Here is a 13,571-nt window from a genome sequence, read left to right on the forward strand (position 1 = left end):
CCACCACATCCTGTGCCTTTTGACAGAGACAGCTGCTCCACACCCACTGAAACACTCAAGGAATGCTCAATGAGACATATCTACATATATTCACTCATTCATTCATAGTTATTTAGGGACACAGTGATAAACTGATTCAGTCTTTGCTATGATGGATTTTAGAGTCTAGTTTAGGGAGCAAACATTAACCAACAATCAAAAAATAAATATGTGTACATATAACACTCATTTTAACACCACTTTACATTAACTCTCAGTTCTAACGCAGAATTAGAATCTCAGTGCTAAAGCACTGAGTCTTTATCTTACGCAATGAATATCCATGAAGAAGATTCTGGAGGTCCAGTGAAGTCCTATGGAGAGAAGAGCAGATCCAATTGCAGAGACCCAATCTTCAGGAAACCTAGTTACCAACTTTAATAAGTTCCTCCTTTGTTTTTGTTTTTTTTTCTAAATGGACTGTAATCTGTGTATGCCGTTTCTTCATACTACATTGAGTCATCCTCTTGCTAAGCTTAAAACAGGTGCACTCACTAGAACAGGTTATGTTCAGCCGAGGTAACAGGCACTCCTAAAATGACAGTAGCTGAAAACAGCAAAGGTTTATTTCTCATGTTACGTGTCCTTCACTTTGGAACACATTCTTCTTTTTACTATCTTCACTCAAGAACTCAAGCTGAGGAAGTTTCATTTCTGAAGAAAAAAAGAAGATGAACTGTTCTAGCTTGAAACACTTATCACATCTCATTGGCCAGATCAGGTCAGATGGCTCTGCTCAACCACAGAGGGGGACAGGAAACAGCTTTTTGTGTGTCTTGAAGGAAAGAAGAATTGGGTACCAGTGTAGCACTAATGACTACCTCAGTGTGTTTCACAGGATCAAAGTCACCTGAAAGGAAGGCTGGTGTCAGCCCAGGAGCAGCCAAATCCCATTGTACCACTGTTTTTTCTTGGGTGGCATCTTTGATTGGATAATATCCTGCCTTTCTTTACTTACTCCACAGTAAAGATCCCTCTCAAGGCAATTGATACTCATTTGAAAAACTAAAACCACATATACTCAAAAGGGTCTTCTACAGAAGATAGCTATGAGAATTATGTATGATCATTGTATGTTTTCTTGAGGATGCCTGGGGGCTAGGACTATTGAGGACATCCACAGATGAAGAGGAGGCAGCAGCCAGTGCCCAGGTCCCAGCGTATAGAAGATGCACACAGGACTGAGTTCTCCTTTCAGTCCAAAAGGAAAAGATGGGTGCTGGAGCTCAGCTTTGGCCCTTTCAGGTAGTAAATGATGCAACTGTGTTGACTGCATCATGTGGAGGGAGAAGTTGCTGGCTTGCTTGTTTTTTAAAGACGTTTCATCACCAGCCCCTAACTACAGCCCCACAGGCCACACTTTGCTCACTAACAATGACTTCAGAAACTCAAGAGCTGTGCTGTTCAATATGGTAGCCACCAGCCACATGTAGCTCTTTAGATTTCATTAAATACAATTTAAAATGTAATTCCTTGGTTGCACTAGCCACTTTACAAGTGCTTAATAGCAACATAGAGCTAGTGGCTACCATAATTCTACAACACAAATATAGACTGTTTCTATCATCACATGAAGTTTATTGGACAGAGCTATTCTACAAGACCCAGGTTTGAGAACAGGACACCATCTCTGATGTACTATTGCCAGAATAATAGAACTTGAATTTTATCAAGACTATGATTCAAGGAAATGCAGAAACTGGAAGAACATGTAAAAATGGCCGGGCGCAGTGGCTCCCACCTGTAATTCCAGCACTTTGGGAGGCCGAGGTGGGCAGATCATCTGAGGTCAGGAGTTCGAGACCAGCATGGCCAACATGGCAAAACACCGCCTCTACTAAAAATATAAAAATTAGCTGGGCATGGTGGTGGGTGCCTGTAATCCCAGCTACTCAGGAGGCTGAGGCTGGAGAATCACTTGAACCCGGGAGGTGGAGGTTGCAGTCAGCCGAGATCGCACCACTGCACTCCAGCCTGGGCAACAGAGAGAGTCTCCATCTCAACAACAACAACAACAAAAAATTCCTGCGTGACACAGAAACAATCGTCAAAGTGCAGGCTGTGGGAAACTCCAAGTGCAGGCTGCAGGAAACTCAAAGAGACAATTCAGTTTCTAAAAATTACAGAAAAAAAAGACAAAAGAGGAAACCTATGAATACTTATAAGACACATCTAACAATGACAATGTGAGGATCTTACTGGAATAGATTCAAACATAAAGCTATAAAAGTATGTATGATAAGCATGAGATAACTGGAATTTGAACACTGCTTAATTGATGATATTAAAGGTGGATATTTTATTAATTTACTTCAGATATGATCATGGTTTTGTGGTAATGGCATAGTAAAAGGTCCTTATCATTTAGACATGTGTACTGGGATATTTACAAAATAAATTATATAATGTCTGGGATTTGCATCAAAATAATTTGGGTAGGGGGATGAATGAGTGTGTGGATGGGATAGGATTGGCCATGGATTGATGATTGTTGGCTCTCACTGATGGGTTTAGAGGTGTTCATTTGATTATTCTGACTACTCTTGCATATGTTCAAAATTCTCCATAATGGGAGGTTAAAAATAAAACTGAGTGAGTCTGCCATTTGATCCAGCAATGCACTCCTTGGTATTTACCCAAAAGAATTCAAAACTATGTTCACACACAAAATGCTCCACATAGATGTTTACAGCAGCTTTATTCACAATTGCCAAAATTTGGAGGTAACCAGATGACCTTCAGTAGGTGAATACATAAACTGTGGTACATCTAAACGAAGGAATATTATTCAGCTCTAAAAAGAAATGAGCTATCAAGCCACAAAAGACATGGAAGACCCTTTAGTGCATATTATTAAGTAAAAGAAGCCGATGTGCAAAGGCTACATATCACACGATTCCAACTCTATGACATTCTGGAAAAGGTAAGGCTAAATAGATCAGTGGGGAGAAGAAGGGATGAATAGGTGGAGCACAGAAGATGTTTAGGGCAGTGACAGCACTCTGTATGATACTACAGTGCTGGATACACACAACTACACATTTGTCCAAGTCTATAGAATGTACAACACCAACAGTAAACCCTAATGTAAACTAAGGACTGTGGGTGATGATAACGTACTGATGTAGGCTCATCAAATGTAACAAATGGACCATGTTGGTGGGAATGTTGATAATGGCATCAACTGTGCATGTGTGGAGGCAGGGGGTATAAGGGAAATCTTTATACCTTCTGCTCTATTTCACTGTGAACATAAAACTTCTCTAAAACGAAGTCTATTTAAAAAAAAAAACCTACAGTGAGATACTAAATATATAGTAAAGTAGGACCACGGTGAAGAGAGTTACAGAGAATGGAGATTGTCCCTGAATTCTTTCTCCAGGCACTCCACAGGGACATTGCCCTTGGCCTTGGCTTTTCTCAACAGTCCTTGGAGAGGATCTGCTTCACACACAGCCCTGAACAAAGGCATCTGGAAACCAGAGAACACAGGATGGGAGATGAAGCTTGGTAATGTGGATAAACCCAGGCCCGGGGATTTCTGAAGCAGGTCACCCCCACTTTGTGCATATGAATATCTCAAACCCAATAGCACCATTCTGGGAAGCAGAGAAAAAGGAGGATTTATCCAAACTCCATGCAAAAGTGGAGTTTGGATAAGTCACCTGGATGCCTGTTTGGACAATTTCTAATGGGAGAAAGAACTTTACATGCTACACCACAGTGTGAGTCCTGTGGAAACAGATAAGTTGGTAAGAGAAGTGTTTCACCCTGGTCAGCCTTAATGACCCAATGGGGTTTCACTCCACAGATCATTTGTGAGACCTTTAAGGGAGGGAGGAATGTGACAAAAGTAGGAATTAATATCTATTAGGTGGTCACTGTAACTGGTGCTCTGTGAGTGTTGGCTAGATATTTTTTATGATGTATCATTATATGGTTTTCCTCTTGTGTTTTTCCTTTCCTTTCTGTAATCGCTGACTCAAGGGAGGATAAATGGAGGCAGCCTGAAAATCTCCCCGACCATCATCTCCCAGGAATCTAAGCCGCAAGACCCTAGGGGATTGAAGAGCAGGAATGAGGTCTTTGCCAGGCGTAAGGGGTTCAGCAGGACTCCTCCTTTGCTCCCCCCTCCCCTAAGTGTTCCCTAGCCTAGCGGAGGGGTGGGAAGAGTAAGACCAGTAGGCCTCTCCTGGCAATGCCACAGAGGAAGGGGCAGGATCCCAGAGGAGCGGCTGCATGTCCATCCAGACAGAGCAGATGCCAGGAGTCTCCGAAGGTCCCCTACCTGAGTGGGTCCTGAATTCTTTAAGGAGCTACACTCAAATCTCAGCACTTTGGGAGGCCAAGACAAGAGGATTGCTTGAGCTCAGGAGTTCGAGACCAGCCTGGGCAACATAATGAGACTTCGTCTCTACAAAAAATTTAAAAATTAGCCAGGCATGATGGCACACACTTGTAGTCCCAGCTATTCAGGAGGCTGAGGTGGGAGGATCACTGCAGCCCTGGAGGTCAAGGCTGCAGTGAGCCACGATTATGCCACTGCACTCCAGCCTGGGCGACAGAGTGAGACCCTGTCTCAAAAAAAGAAAAAGAAAAGAAAAAAAAGAGCTACTGTGTAGACATGGCTCTTGGTTCTTGGCAGTAACTTGATCACCCTGCCTCATGTAATTTTGGCATTACAAGGTATTCCTGAGTTGGCACACATCTGGGAGGGGTCTGAAAGAGGAAGACTATGGTTATCATGTCTGCTTGTCTAAGAAAAAGAAACTTTCGACTTAAAACTGCTATAGGAAATGATAAATAACAGAAAAGAAAATAATTATTCTTTTCAAACATCTGAGCTGGTGACTGATTCATAAAGTACAACCAATAGACTATCCCATGCATTTTAATCCTCCAATACCCTTATGAGGTCAAAGGCCCTCTGTCATGTGTGATTTATTCTTTCACTGATTCATCCTAGCCACAGCCACTGAGTCCCTTGGGACCCAGGCATTCTCCTTGGTGCTGAAAAGAACAGGGAACAAAACAGATGAAGTCTCTGCCCTCATAGAGCTTTCAACCTAATGGGGTAATAAAAAAATACACAAATAAACAAACAAGATCAATACAAACTGGGATAGGCATTGTTCACATCATATCATAACCTGGATGATGTGATCAAGAATTCTTGGCCCATAAACAGGATAAACAAGATTGGGAAGGCCTCTCCAAGGAGGTATTTTATGAGCTAAGACTTCAAGCATGGGAATAACCTAGCCATGCAAAGAGTTGGGAGACAAAACAGAAAAAAACAGGAACTGCAAAGACTTGAGAACATATTTGAGAAATAAAAAGGAAGGCAGTGTAGTCAGCCTCTGAAGAGTGAAGGTGAAGACTGGGGAGGAGAGATTGGAGGGAGAAGTGAGATCATTCAGAATCTTGCAGAGCAAGATAGAGAGCTTGAATTTTATTCTTAAAACAATGAGAAGCCATGGATTAATTTTAAGTAGGGGATTTGCCTAAGACTGGTACATGGATTAAATAAATTAATATATGTAATACACTTAGAACAGTGGCTGGCAAACCAAGCACTGTAAAAACATTCTTATTTTTATCCTCATTTGTATTGTTAAAGATGATAGAGAAGCACCAGGTAGACCAGTTGAGAGGCTATTTTCATAGTCCTTTTTGGAGCTGAACCAGGGTAATGGCTGTGAAATTGAAGAGAAATTGATGTACGTAACAAAACTGTAACTCAGGCATAATAAATAGGACTTTCTGATGATCAAGAAAAAAAAAGGAATGGAGGACTCCTTCTGGGTTTCTGTCGTGTCATCTGTCAGATCCATTAATTAATCTAAAGAGGACTGCAGAAGAAACCAATTCAGGAGGAAAAAATCAAAATTCAATTTCATTCTGTTGAGTTTGAGATGCCTATCAGATATCTAAGTGGGAACATCAAGCATGTTACTATCCCTGTTGCACCATGGAGAAACTGAAGCTCCTTTACAATGAGGAAGCTGAGATTTAGAGAGACCATGTAATCTGCTCAAAGTTGAACAGTGGTTGAGAGGTAGAGTCAAGCCTGGAATCTAGGCTAAGAACCCCTTTAAAACCAGAGATCTCATTCTCTCATAGTTAAACACCTGTAGGTGGAGCCCCAGGTTCCTTGTTGATGTAACTGGAAAACAGAATCAATGACAGCAGAACCATCAGTACTGATATGGTTTGGCTCTGTGTCCCCACCCAAATCTCATCTCAAATTGGGAGGGACAGACCTCCAGGGAGGGAACTGGTGAGAAGTGATTGATCATGGGGTTGGTTTCCTCCATGCTGTTCTCATGATAGTGAGGGAGTTCTCATGAGATCTGATGGTTTAAAAGTGGCAGTTTCCCCTGAGCTCTCTCTCTCCTGCTGTCTTGTGAAGAAGGGACCTGCTTCCCCTTCTTCTTCCACCATGATTGTAAGTTTCCTGAGGCCTCCTCAGCCATGCAGAACTGTGAGCTAATTAACCCTCTTTTGTTTATAAATTACCCAGTTTCAGGTAGTATCTTTATAGCAGTGTGAAAACGGACTAATACAAATACAATCATCTACAAGTCACCTGCACACTGCTGGAATTTCAGAAACCCTAGGGCAGTGCATGAGCCAGCAACGGAGGCCATAAAATGTCATCTGACTCTTGGTGGGCAGATAATTCACCTAGGCAAGAAGGAAAGGCCAAGCAAGAATTGTGTTCAGTTAAAGGGGGTGACATTAGCTTACTAGGCCTTGGTTTCCTATCTGTAAAATAGGTATGGAAACCTAACTAATACACACAGTGTTGGGTCTGATATAAAGGACTATTGAAAAAAAGAAAGAAAGAGTTGGAGCATATGCTTCATACGCCTTCCAGGGGCTACATGTTCTTTACCCCTTACCATCAAAATAAAGTTTAAACCAGGAGGGTGGGGGAAACAGACATGAGGAGTTAATGTTTAATGGGTATAGAGTTTCAGCAAGGATAATTACAGACTGCTGGAGATGGATAGTGGTGATGGTTGCACAACAATGAGAGTATACTAATGTCACAAAACTGTACACTTAAAAATGATTAAAATGGTAAATTTTATGTTATGTATATTTTACCACAATAAAAGAAAATTTGCTTATATTATTGAATCAAAGTTGGCTTAATATACTTTTATTGTGTTTACATCATATAGAGCTAGGCAGTGAGTCAGACTCAGTTGTTATGCCTTCACACATGAGGGAGGACTGGTTCTTACTTGGACAGGAAAGGTGCTGGAATCAAGAAATAAGCTATAAATAAAACCATGGAGGTTGTTTTTTAAATTTGAATTAGGGGCTAGATTTCAAATTGCATCTTATTTTATCTGAACAGGATCATTTTGGGCAAGCAAGCATCTGTCTGGGTTAGTTTATGATTCCCCTGAGGGCCAAGTTATGCCTTTGCCTGTCTTTTCAGTATTTTCTCAGTGCCTCACATATGAAAGTGCTGTTACATTGCCGGGAAAATTGACTAGAGAAATCTAATGATGGTATAAGTCACTGTTAGAGAAAGAAAGAGAGACAAAACTAGAGAGAGAAAAAACTAGAGCACCCACCATCCAAAACTCTCATGGAACTGAGGTAGGAGGTGGGACTTGACTCCAGAGGCAGGGTTCAGACACCGGACCAGATTGAGGACTAGCTAAAGCAGGGCTGGGGCAGAAGCAGCTTTCCAATCAGACGTGCCCACCAGTGTGCCATGGCAATTTATCATTGCCATGGCAACACCCGGGAGTTACCACCCCTTTCCATGGCAATGGTCCAGTGACCCCAAAATTGCTACCCCTTCCCTAGAAATTTCTTAATAAACTATCCCTCAATCTGCATGCAATTAAAAGTGGGTATAGATATGACTGCAAGACTGTCCTGAGCTGCTACTTTCTGCCTACTGGGTAGCTCTGCTCTGCAGGAGCAGTCACAGAGCTGTAACACCATCAGTGCAGTAACACTGCCACTTCAATAAAGCTGTTTTCTTCTACCTCTGGCTTGCCTTGAATTATTTCCTGGGCAAAGCCAAGAACCCTCATGGGCTAAGTCCCACTTTGAGCCCCACTTGTCCTGCATTAAAACCATCATAAGTCAGGGACCCCCCATTCTGTACTACAAACAACTCTACACACATAAAATTGACACTTAGAGGACATGAACCAATTTCTCACAACTTACCCAACATTGGAATCGATCATTGGAAAATTTGAATAGCCCTACAACTACTAATGAAATTGGCTTTGTAATTTAAAAATTCCCCAAAAAGAGATCTCCAGGTCCAGGTGGTTTCATTGGAGAATGTTTAAAGAAGAACTAGCATTAATTCTACATAATCTCTTCCAGAAAATAGAAGAGGAGGTTATACTTACCAATTCATTTTATGAAGCTTCTATTACCCTGGTGCCAAAACCAGATAAAGACAATAAAGCAGTACAAAAAAGGAGAAGGAAAAGAAAACACAGACCAATATCCCTTATGAATTTAGATGCAAAACTTCTTGACAAAATATTAGCAGATAAAATTCAGCAATACAAAAAAATAATTATACACCATGACGAAGTGGGCTTTATTCTCAGATATGCAAAACCAATTGATATTTGAAAATCAATCAACAAGATCTACCATATTAATAAGTTAAAGAAGAAAAAAGTCACATGATCTTATCAATTGATACAGAAAAATCATTTGACGAAATCCAATACCCATTCATGATGAAAATTCCCAGAAAAACAGGAATAGAGAAGAACTTCTAGAACTTGATAAAGAGCATCTACAAAAAAAACTTACAGCCAAAATTATACCTGATGGTGAAAGACTGAATGCTTCTCCTCCAAGAATGAAATCAGACAAGGATATCTGCATGCATCATTAATCCAATGTAGTACTGGACGTTCTAGCCAAGACAATAAGGCAAGAAATGTAAATAAAGGCATATAGCTTGGAAAGGAAGAAATAAAATTGCCTCTACATGCAGACAGATTTTCCTACAGAGAAGATCTCAAGATAGTTACCAAAAAAAATTCCTAAAACTAATAAGTGACTTCTACAAGGCTGCAGGATATAAGATCAATATATACGAATTAATTGCGTGTCTATACATTATGAATAAACACAGGGTAACAAATTTTAAAGCACTATCATTTCCAGTAGCTCAAAAAACAAAGCAGGTGTAAATCTAACAAAATATGTATAGGACTCACATGCTTAAAACATCAAAATACTGATGAAAGAAATCAAAGACATAGTATATCTCACATGGACATGGACTAGAACCCTCAACATAGTAAAGATGTCAATTCTCCCAAATTAAATAAAGATTTAAGGCAGTTCCTACCAAAACACTGCCAAGATTTTTTTATAGATACAGATGAGATTATTCTAAAATTTATATGGAAATTCAAAAGAAACTAGAAGAGTTAAACAATTTTGAAAAAGAAGAATGAAGTAAGAAGAATCAGTCCACTCGATTTCAAAACATATTAATCAAAACATACATTAATCAAGACTGTAGTATTGGTGGAAAGATAGACACACAGATCAACAGAATAGAATAAAGAACCCAGAAACAGACACATAAATATACTCAACTTTTTGACAAAAGTGCCACTCATTTAATGGAGGAAGGATAGTCTTGTCAATAAATGGTGCTAAAGTAATTGGGCATTCACCAATAAAAAAAATAAAACTTGATTTAAGTTTATACCTTATACGAAACTTAACACAAGATGTATTATGGACTTAAGTGTAAAATGTAAAACTTTTGGGAAATAATGTAGGAGGAAATCTTCAGTATCGAGGGCTAAGTAAAGAATTCATACACTACATGTCAAAGCACAATGCATAAAAGAAAAAAAATTGATAAACTGAACTTCACCAAAATTAAAAACTTTAACTCTGTGAAAATCCCTGGTAAGAAAATGGAAAAAAAAAAAAAAAGAAACAGATACAGACTGAGAGAATATATTTACAAATCACATCTCTCACAAGATACTAGTATCTAGAATGTATACAAAATTCTGAAAACTCAATAACAATAAAGCAAGCAGTATAATTAGAAAGTGGGCAAACAACATAAACAGATATTTCACCAAGGAGGAAGTACGGATGGCAAATAAGCACGTGAAAACTTGTTCCGCATCATTCGCCTCTAGGGAAATGCAAATTCAAACCACAGTGAGATATTGCTACACACCTAATGTGAATGATATAAATAAAAATTTATGACAACACCAAATGCCGAGGAAGATACAGAGAAACCAGGTCACTCATACATTGCTGGTGGGAGTGCAAAATGCTGCAGCCACTCTGGAAAACAGTTTGGTGGTTTTAGAAAAACATTAAACATCAACTTTCATATGGCCCAGCAATTATAAACCTGCACATTTATCCCAGAATAATGAAAACTCACGTTCACACAAAAACCTATCCATGAATATTCATAGCTGCTTTATTCTTAATAGACAAACATTGGAAGCAATCTAAATGTCCTTCAATAGGTAAATGGTTAAACAATTAGTATAACTACATCATGAAGTAATACTACCCAGCAGTGAAGAAATGAACTGCTGGCCCATACAACATCTTGGATGAATTTTTAGAGAATTATGTTAAGTGAGAAAAGTCAATCCTACCAGGCTACATACTGTATGTTTCCATTTATAAAACATGCTTGAAATGACAAAATTATAGAAATGGAGAACAGATGAGTGATTGCCAGGAGGTTATGGACAGGGAAGATAGAAGGGAACTAGGTGTATCTATAAAAGAGCGACATGAGAGATGCTTGTGGAGATGGAAATGTTCTGCATTTTCACTGCATCAATGTCAATATCCTGATTGTGATATTGAACTACAGCTATGCAAGATATCATCATTGGGAGAAACAGGGTAAAGGGTTTGAGAAATATCTCTGCATTATTTCTTACAACTGCACATGAATCTACAATTATCTCAAAAAAATAGTTTAATTTAAAAAGTTTTGTTCACTAATTTGCTCAAATATGTATTGAGCCACTCATGCATTAAAACCAAATGGGCTTCCACAGTTTACAGCTGACATTTCAGCAGTGGGATTATAAAATAAGATATATGAGCTTGCCTATGGGCTGGAGAAAGGATTTTCTTGGAGGGCGAATTCAAATTGTGAAGCAGAAAAACATGTTCAGTCAGCTCTTCAGCAAAGAGGGAGTGCTGTGTTGGTAAAATTCTCTGTTGCTGCACCCAGATGTTCCAAAACGATGGGCTGGCTGAGGTGTGATGTTCTCAGAAGACCATCTTCCCCACCTCGGGTCAACCTGCACCCTACACTCTCAGTTTGCTCTCTCAGGAGAGAATAGGCCTTCGGAGCCCCGTGGGATGCTGGATGTTAGGTTTCTGGGCTCCCAGTGGAACCTGCCCAAATTAGCCCAGAGCATGATGGCAGTGAGGGCAGGTGGCCCCGGGTTGAGAGCACGGCTTTGGAGACACACATACCTGAGTTTTTGTTGTTTCTTGTCCACCTATTGGTATGCAATCTTGACCAAATTACCTATCTTTCCTAAACCTGTTTTTCATCCACAAAGTGAAGTATCTACTTCCTGAGCTGGTTCTTTCATTTGTTTAATACACTTTAATAGCACACCTAGAATGGGTCAGTGACTGTTGTAGAGACTAGAGAAATCCCAGTAAACAACACAGAAGAAAGGAAGGAAGGGAGGGAGGGAGGGAGGAAGGAAGGAAGGAAAGAAGGAAGGAAGGAAGGAAGGAAGGAAGGAAGGGAGGAAGGAAATCTTGAGGGTATTCAGATAACAAATGAAATAAATAAAATACATAGTATATCCAATAGCGATTAATACTTTTCAAAGGGAAATAAAAAGCAGAAAAGGAGGCTAAGATGTGCTGAGGAATGAAGAGAGGGTTTGATTTTAAAAAGCGTAAGTCCTCATTGAAAAGGTAACAGTTTGAGCTTATTATGAATGGCGTGAGAAAGCCATGCAGCTAGTTGCAAGTTTTAATGAGAAAAGGAGAGGATTAAATGAGATAATATTGGTAATAGGCTTAGTATAATATAATGCTTGGGACACAGAAAATGTTCAATAAATGTTAATAAGAGAGACACTGAAAGAAAAATTAATTATAGACCAGTAGAATAAATTCTACCCATAATACTGTAAATGCAGGTGGCTTCAGATGTCATAAAACTACTTAGTACTTGCAGAACCCTGCCTGACTGCCCTATCATCTAAGGTTATGTCTTGAAACCTGGTCCACAATTCACCTGCATCAGCATCACCTGGATCTTGTTAGGAATGCACATTCTCAGGCCTGCTGAATCAGTCCCTGTAGGTGGAGCCCAGGAGCACGCATGCTCACTAGCTCTTTAGGGAATTCTAATGATGGCTAGATTTTGAGAACCATCAGCCTGGAAGGAACAGGCCCACTTATCATGTGACCTTGAGAATGACACTCCTGACAATGTCCACACATATCTCAATCCTTACACTATGGTAAGTACAGTCATGTGTCACCTAACGGCAGGGACACATTCTGAGAAACACAACTGTAGGTGATTTCTTCATTGTGTAAACATCGTAGAGCATACTTATACACATCTAGAAAGTATAGCCTCCTACACAGCTAGGCTATATGGTATGGCCTATGCTCCTAGGTTACAAACTTGGGCAGCATGGTACTACACTGAATACTGTAGGCAACTGAAACACAATGGCAGCTATTTGTGTACCTAAACATATCTAAACATAGAATAGGTACAGTACAAATACAGTATAAAATATTTCATTTTAGGGCTGAGTGCAGGGGCTCATGCCTGTAATCCCAGCACTTTGGGAGGTCAAGGCCAGCAGATCACTCAAGAGTTTGAGACCAACCTGGGCAACATATCAGGACTCTGTCTTGTAAAAATAAAAAAATATATATTTAAAAAAATTACTTTTTTAACAATACACCTTTATAGGGCACTTGCCATGAATGGACCTTGCAGGACTGGAAGTTGCTCTGGGTAAGTTCATGAGTGAGTGGTGGGTGAACGTGAAGGCCTAGGGCATGACTGTGCATTATTGCAGATGTTATAAACACTGGACACTTAGGTTACCCTAAATTTATGTTTAAAATTTCTTTCTTCAATAATAAATTAACCCTAGTTTATTGTAACTGTTTTACTTTTTAAAGTTTTCTTTTTCTTTTTCTGTTTTTTTTTCTTTTTTTTTTTTTGAGATGAAGTCTTGTTCTGTCACCCAGGCTGGAGTGCAGTGGTGCAATCTCGGCTCACTACAACCTCCACCTCCCAGGTTCAAGCAATTCTCTACCTCAGCCTCCCAAGTAGCTGGGATTACAGGTGCCCGCCACCACGCCCAGCTAATTTTTGTATTTTTAGTAGAGACTTGGTTTCACCATCTTGGCCAGGCTGGCCTTGAACTCCTGACCTCATGATCCACCTGCCTCGGCCTCCCAAAGTGCTGGGATTACAAGCGTGAGCCACCGCACCTGGCCTAAAGTTTTCTTTTTTAAGC

Source organism: Pan paniscus, chromosome 11 (assembly GCF_029289425.2).
Source record: "Pan paniscus chromosome 11, NHGRI_mPanPan1-v2.0_pri, whole genome shotgun sequence".
Taxonomy (NCBI): domain Eukaryota; kingdom Metazoa; phylum Chordata; class Mammalia; order Primates; family Hominidae; genus Pan; species Pan paniscus.